The sequence below is a fragment of the Gorilla gorilla genome, chromosome 18, assembly GCF_029281585.2.
Source record: "Gorilla gorilla gorilla isolate KB3781 chromosome 18, NHGRI_mGorGor1-v2.1_pri, whole genome shotgun sequence".
In the NCBI taxonomy this organism is placed as follows: domain Eukaryota; kingdom Metazoa; phylum Chordata; class Mammalia; order Primates; family Hominidae; genus Gorilla; species Gorilla gorilla.
Window position 1 is genome coordinate 112,966,206 of NC_073242.2, and position 8,219 is coordinate 112,974,424.

The window sequence follows — 8,219 nt, forward strand, 5'->3', positions numbered from 1 at the left end:
ATGTTGCCTTTTATGGCAGAAGGGGCTTTGTAGATCTGATTAAGTCAAAGATCCTGAAGTGGCAGAGATGATCCTGGAATATCTGGGTGGTCTCAACATAAACAAAAGGATCCTTATAAAGGAAAGAGGGAGGTTTGGTTACAGAAGTAGGAGACAGGAGGATGGAAGCAAGAGGTTGGAGCAGTGTTAGGAAGGGCCCCGAGCCGAAGAATGTAGGTGGCCTCTAGAAGCTGGAAAAGGCAAAGCAACAGCTTTTGCCCTAGAGCTTTCAGAAGGAACACAGCCCTGCCAACATCTTGATTTTGGACTTCTGACCTCCAGAACTGTAAGAGGATACATTTGTGTTGTTTTAGGCTATCCTTACCGTTATCGTGGTAATTTTTTACGCCAGCAAAAGGGAACTAATACAACTCCTGTACCTGAAAAGCCTAGGGCAGCGATGGCTTCAGGCTTGGCTGGGTCTAGGGGCTCTAATGGGGTGGCCTTGATGCTGTCCCTCCTCATGCCTTAACTGCTTTCTTTTGCAATGGCCGTATTCACTGATGGGCTTTCGTTGGGTTGTGGCCAAGCTGAAAACAGTAGCCTCAGGCTTTTGCCTCACCACTGGAGCAATCCCAGTAGCGCAAACTGCACCCCTTTCCTAGTAATGTCTGCAAATGTCCCAGGACTGACCTGCATGGGCCTAGCTTGTGTCCTGAATGATCACCGTGATTCTGATTGGCCAGGTCTCATCATTGTGTCTCAAGGTAGGAGGGGGGTCAGCCCTACCTGAACCTCAGTGACTCTTAAGGTAGAATGGTGCTTTGCAAAGGAAAATCCAGCTGGGCAGGCAAAAGCAGCAGATGCCTACCAGAGGGTGTTAGGCAGGAGCACTGGGACTTGGATTCTTGCTGGTTCTAAGGGAAGCCAGAGAGACAGAATAGAGGTTTCTGTCTCACCAGCAGAGACAGTGAACAAAACCAAAAAACCGTCCCCCTCCATCCTTTTGTGGTTCCTAAGTGTGATGATTGGGTTTTCATACTCATGTGTGAAATGTGCCTCCCTCAAGCCTTGTTATGATGTGGCGGGCACATTACCCTTACCCATCTGATGAAAAGAAAAGGAAAAACAAAAACTTGGACATCAATTACAGGCAGTGGTTATGGGGTGAATTCAAGGTCTTGTTGCGATCTGATGGAGAAAGACAGGTGTGAAAGGGACAGGAAAATAAAAAGGAAGGATCCCTTGCTTGCTGGATGGGAGAAACAAGAGGACCATGAGAATTATCCCTTTGGATAAATGTGACCTGATGACACCTCCAGACCCTGAGCTCCTTCCCGGGGTGGGCCTGGCTGTTTGCCGAGAACAGACTCTGCAGAGCAGTCTTTGCACCCCGCCGAGCTCAGTCTGCTTTGTGAGTCTCTGCATACTACTGGAAACCCCGACGGAGAGTCCCAGCCTTTGGAATTCCCTCACTGAGGCCGAGATTGAGCAGTGCTCACCTTCTAGGCCACCACCCTTCACCCTTGACATTCACCTTCAAAAGTGAGCTAAGAGGCAGATGATATGGCAGCACTGTGGCAGGTACACCCCAGAGCCAGTCCATCTAGAGTATTGTTCCATGTGGCTCACAGAGGGAGCCTCAAGTTTCTACTTCTTTTATTCTTGCCCCCAAGTAAGGGCATCTCTCTTTTGGTGCTTATAACTGAACAGGATGGACACTTTGGCCCCTGGTTCTAAAACCAAGTCGAGTTTTCCTGATCCTTTAGAAGTATGAGTCAGATCATGCCATCCTGTGTTCACAGATATCTGATAGTTCTTTAGTCCTCTGAGTCAAGGCCAAGTCCTAATAAGGTTTACTTCATCTCACATCAGGGTGCCCTCTGTTGACTGACACCCTCACCTGTTAGTCTTACCTTCAGGTGATACACAACAGCCACCCTGGTCTCCTTATTTATTTAATTTATTGTCTGTCTGTTCCTGCTTCCTACTATCAGACAACCTTTGTGAGGCCAGGAATTTTTGTCTGTCTTTCTTATTGCCATGTTCTAAGCAACTAGAGGAATACCTGCATGTGTTAGGTGCTCAGTAAGCATAGACTGAGTTGAGGTGATGAATTAACTCAGGCATGTGTGCATGCATGCATTTCACCATCACTTACCAAGTGTGTGCAAAGCACCAGCTAATGAACTAGAAGCTGCAGTCAGCAAGACAAACTCCACATGGTCTCTGCTCTTGAACAGCTCCTGCTCTAGAGGAGAGAATGGCAATCCCATGTGATAATTACTAAAAGGTTGGATAAGCCCAGAGTACTCAGGGGACATGGGGAAGACAGGAGCGTACCAGGGCCGAGATTCCTTCCTGCTTCTGTATACATAATTCCATCTCAAGCCTCCCTCAAGCCTTGTTATGATGTGGCAGGCACATTACCCTTACCCATCTGATGAAAAGAAAAGGAAAAACAAAAACTTGGAAATCAATTACAGGCAGCGGTTATGGGGAATCTAACACGTAATTGTGATTTTATTGTTTATGTCCCGTTAGAACCATCTCTAGGTGTATACCCTCCCTTTCTGAGCAAATGCATTCTAAATCCAATAGGTTTCCCTGCTCCCATGTTGAGTTCTAACTCATGGGTAGTTAAATCCCTGAATACTGATGTTTGCTGGTGGAAAATTGCTGTTTCCTCTCCTTGCTGAGAGGAGGTGGAAAACCAGAGAGCATTAATATTAAGTAAAAGGTGATATTGAGTAAACGGTGCAGAGGCAGACTAGGTGCTTCTAAGCCCAATCCCCACAGGTAGCTCGTGCTGGGTGGCAGAGAGCGAGTGTGCTCCCCACTCTGGACCTGACACTTACTCTTGTCTGTGCCAGGCTCGTCCCACTGCTATTTGGATGGCCACTTTCTTCCGATTATTCAAGCCTCAATTTTTACATAAGCTCCTTAGAGAGGCACTCCCTGACCACCTTATCTAAAATTGTTGCCCTCTACATCATCCTTGTCATTTTCCTCATATCACTAACTATAATCTGAATACATCCTGCTTCCTGTCTTTCTCTTTTATTTAAAGCTAAGTTCTATATGGACAGCAGCTATTTCTGTCTTCTTCACTGTTGTGTCCTCAATACACATAGTAGGTGTTCAAAAAATATTCATGAATAAACAGACAGCAAATAGAGGGGATACTTGAGCTACAGTATCTAAACTGTTGGAATTTGTAGAACTAGAAGACGCCACTTTTGGCTGTTTCTTTTTTTTTTTTTTCTTTTCTTCTTCTTCTTTTTTTTTTTTTTTTGCACCTGAGGAAGGAAGCAGCTTAATTGAAGCCACCCCAGCAGAAGAATCCACACCACAGTCCCACCTCAGGTGGACACACCATCTACTACTCTTGCTGGGGAGAGCTCCGAGCTCCTGGGTCGCGGTGGAGGTGGGTGGTGATAAGGGCACGCCTTGAGAGCCACTTGGAGCCACCGCCTCCTGACTGAGGCGGTGCCCTCTTGTGGCAGCTCTGTGATATACACACAGTCCTTCCAGGCTCCCCAGAGTTTCCTGATAGTTTATGAGACACACCCTTCTCTTTGCACCATTCAGCTCCTTCTAGAGGCTTATTACAGATTCCACTGGGACCAAAATTGACAAACACCAAAACCACTATGAATTCCAAGAATGACCTTAAGCAGTGTTTGATAGTTCTGTTAGAGCCAGCAACTCATTTTGAATACTAAATTACCACTACAGCCTTGCAGTTCCAGTGCATACCAGAATTTCCAGCCCTTCTCATGTGTGTTGCTTCCAAGAACTGCTCCAAGATTTCAGCCCTGTGTTCTTTTATAAAGTTTACTTTTTTATTGAGCTATAACCTTCACAAAGTAAAATGCATACATGTTCAGTATACAGCTTAATGACTTTTTTTTTGCTATTAGTTTTGCCTGTTCTTGTACTTAATGTAAATATCATCATTCAGAACTTTTCTTGTGTGTCTGTCTAAACATTTCAAGTCAATATTTTGTCTATGATATTCAGTGGCTTATTCTTTTCCATTGCTGTGCACTTATTAGTTGACAATTTCAGACAATAGTATGAGCACACTGCAATTTATTCATTCTACATTTAAGACATTATTTAGCTTGTTACTAGTTTTTGTGAATAACTGAACATTTTCATACATATATTTTTGTAGACTATTCATATAACCAGGAGAGGAATTGCTAACATATTTTAGCCTTGATAAATACTACCAAACATTTTTCCAAAGTAGTATATCAATTTACACTCCCACCTGCATTGAATGAGTTCCTCCACATCTTCATCAATACTTGATATCATTGGTCCTTTAAAATTTAGCCATTCTAGTATGTCATTGTGCTTTTACTTTGCATTTCCCTGATGACTAATGAATTTGGCACATTTTCTTATGTTTGTCGAACCTTGCATTTTGAATAACTACACATTTATTGACCAGAGCATGTACTCCCCTGAAGTTTGTAGACTGCCTTTGGACCTGTCCTTTTTTTAATGAACCTTTTTCTATGTTTCCCATGGGTTGTAGTCATCACTATCCATATATGAATGTAGACTAGAAACCTTAAATCTGTCTTTCCTTCGCCACTGTGCTCAAGAGGTCACAAAGTCCTATGGACCCAGAAATATCTCCTGAATGTGTTTGCTTCTCTTCATTCCCACTGTGATCACCTTAGTTCAATTTTATCATCTCTTGTCCCTACTAGCAGGAGAATGTCACTCTCCACATTCCCTTACTTGAAGAATGGGTTCCATTTTTCTGAGAATGTTTTCTTCTTTGAATCCACATGCAACACAACTAGAGAGAGAAATAAGAATCGTGACTACTAACATCTTTAGAATGTTTAGCGTCTTTCAGGACTTTTACAAGTTTATTATATGCATTATTTTTGAAGTAGGTACTCTTTTTTTTTATACCCCCATGCCATAAGCCACTGCCTCGCTACCTGCTGATGGCAGCTGTAGGCACCCAGCTCTCTGCATTCTAGGGGTGCACCCACCAGGAAGCTAATGTGGGCCCTGGATTTCTTTTTTTTAATATACTCTAAGTTCTAGGGTACTTGTGCACAATGTGCAGGTTTGTTACATATGTATACATGCGCCATGTTGGTGTGCTGCACCCATTAAATCATCATTTACGAAGTAGGTACTCCTATCATCCCCCTTCCCCAGTTTCAGATAAGGACGTTGAACTATAGAGGTTAAGAAACCACAGCAAGTAAGCTACATGGTTGAGCTGGAGTTCAAAACCAGAGTCTGTCTTCAGAGCCAACTGCTTAACCACTCTATGATATTTGCCAGTGGTACTTGATTGAAAGTTACAAGCTCATATTTAATTAACAGATTTCATTTTTCTACATGATTGTGGTTTGGAGATTTATAGTTATGCCGCTGGGAATGAGGCGGATTTGACGGCTGCCATCTTGGCTAGAGAAATACTCTCTGCATTTGGAAACATGGTGGTATCAAGGCCAGTGTTCCAGGTTTGAGCCTCTTCCTAGCCAGTTAGCTTCCACGGAGGAAAACAATTAGTGAGGACTATGAATCACAGGAGAAACTGGACAAAGAGTGAGGGTGGATCCCTATAAACCCTCTTCACCACTGCAGGTGCTACTGACGATAGGGCTTCTATGGTTTATAACCAAGGGGGACAGGTCCTGCTGGAGCCAGCAGCCTCAAGAGCAGGTGAAGCAGTAACAAGCACTGTTCCTCTGTTGCAAGTTTCAAGTGGGTCTTGAGGAAGTCAAAACAGTGACAGCCCCCAGGATTAATCCCACCAGGGATTCAATGCAAAAACTAAGATCCACTGGGCAATTACAGTGTGCCAAGCACTAGGCTGAGTGTTTTATGGCCCCAAGCTTATTTAAAAATCACAATAACCTTATGAGAGAGCTACTGTTGTTATACAGTAGCCAGCCGTTATCCAGGGGAGATTCATCCCAAGACCCTTAGTGGATGCCTGAAACCAAGGATAGAACCGAACCCTATACACACATATTTCTTTCTATACATACATACATATAATAAAGTTTAATTTACAAATTAGGCACAGTAAGAGATTAACAACAACCCATACTAAAATGGAATAATTATAACAATATGCTGTAATGAAAGTTTTGTGAATGTGGCCTTTCTCTCTCAACATCTATTTTACAGTATTCATGCTTCTACTTATAATCTGTCCATTTCATAATCAATGTGACTACTAAGTGACTAATGGCCAACAACATGGACAGTACGGCTATGCTGGACACAGGGGAGATTCACATCCTGGGCAGGATGGAGTGGGATGGCAGGAGATTTCACCGTGTTATTCAGAATGGTGCGTAACTTAAAACTTACGAATTATTTGTTTCTGGAATTTTTATTTAATCATTTTGCACTGTGGTTGACTGCATGTAACTGAAACTGCAGAAAGTGAAACCACAAATAAAGGGAGACTGCTGCACCCATTTTGCAGATGGGGCCTCGGAGACCTAGAGAGGTTAAGTAACAAGTGCTAGGCCAGTGCTTCTCAAATATTAAGGAGTTTATAAATCCCCTGGGGACCTGGTGGAAATGCGGATACTGACCTGGCAGGGCTGAACTGAGATTCTGCATTTCTAATAAACTCCCAGGGGATGCTACTGCTGCTAGTTGAGGTGCCACACCAGTAACAAGGCCCCGGTCCTACAGCTGATAAGTGGTAGAGCTGAGATTCTCTTACAGGCCGTAGGGGTCCCGGGCTTTCTCTCTCCATCACCCTGCTCTATTGTTTCCTGTAGCAGCTCTGACAACCTCATTTAGATCACATTCACAGGTCAGGCCCTGGTAAGCATTCTTGCGACCTTGCATTAAGGCTCCACAATGCTCCCCCTCCCTCTCTTTGCTCCGGACCCACCAGTCACCTTGCCATTCCACTTGCCACCTGCCCTTGCCCTTGCTGTTCCCTCCTGCTGCAATGTTTTTCCCCATGCATGACAAGGCTTGTCCCCCAGTGCCTTTCTGGTCTCTCCTCCAGTGTCTCCTCCTTGGAGAGGATGCTATCTGCAGTAGCTTCCACTGCCTCTGCAGACTGGCCCCTTTCCCCTCTTACCCTTGTCCTGTTCTAAGTTTTTTACAGCATTTATCACAATAAGATTATACATTTAATATACATATAGTTTATTGTTAATTATTTGTTTTCCTCACTGGAATGTGAGCTCCATGAAGGCAGAACTTTGTCCATTTTTCTCACTTTTTTATCTTTAGCATCTTAGTGTCTGCAACATAGTGTCTGCAACATAGTGAGGCTTAATTATTATGTATGAAATGAATAAATGAGATTGTAAATGAACGAATGACTGAATAGAATAAATGTTCTAACTTCCTAATATCTAATAACAACAGAAGCATCTAACATTTACTGAACACACACAGTGCCAGAAAACACACCAATTACTTTACCCAGATGATCCCATTTATTCTTATAAAAACTCTTAGACTTGTTATTACTAATTCCAATTTTCAGATGAGGAAACTAAGACTCAGAGAGGTACACTAATGTTCCCAAGGTCACACAGCAAGTAAGTGACAGAATTAGATTTTTCAGCCAGATCTAATTCCCCTAAAGTCAACAGAAAGTCTCCTGTGCTGGGCACCACAAGAGATTGCAGCATTGTTTCAATGGCAACAGGTCATGTCAGTAACTCTGATGCAGGATCAAGTGTAGGAAAACACTGAGCTTGGAGAGGAGGCCCTCCTGCCACGATCACAAATATTTAACCAAGGTAGAAAAAGAACAAAGGAAAATGACTGTCTTGGTAAATTAATTCTTACTTTCTCTACCACTTTTCATTTTCATCCAATAAGCCTACTCCTGGTCAGGAAAAGTAATTCCACTTGACATTTGCTTTTAGTTTTACAAAAATGACCTTGCATATGTGAAAGGACACATTTTGTCATCAAGAATGTGCATGTTTAACCCCAGCACTGGGGGGTCACGCTATTTCTTTATAGGAGGCATGTTATCTTAGAGCAGAAGGAGAAAACACGGAGCCAGGATTGCATTTTGCACCCAGTGCCCTCAGCAATTTCTGGTGCATTGTGAACAGTTAAATAGGAATAACCTCTGCTTAATCTTGGAAGCAGGTTAGTGGGTTTATTTAATCACTGACAAAAGAGTATATTTTCTAGGTGGAAAGGAGAGTAGAGAGGGTTTGTGACTGACTAGAACAGCAGAGACTAGGATTTAAGCTTTT

General features: G+C 43.1%; 1 pseudogene; it reads left to right on the plus strand.

Annotated features, from left to right (window-relative positions):
• Positions 1–979: 979 nt before the first annotated feature.
• Positions 980–1,092, plus strand: LOC115931149 (uncharacterized; annotated as a pseudogene).
• Positions 1,093–8,219: the final 7,127 nt, after the last annotated feature.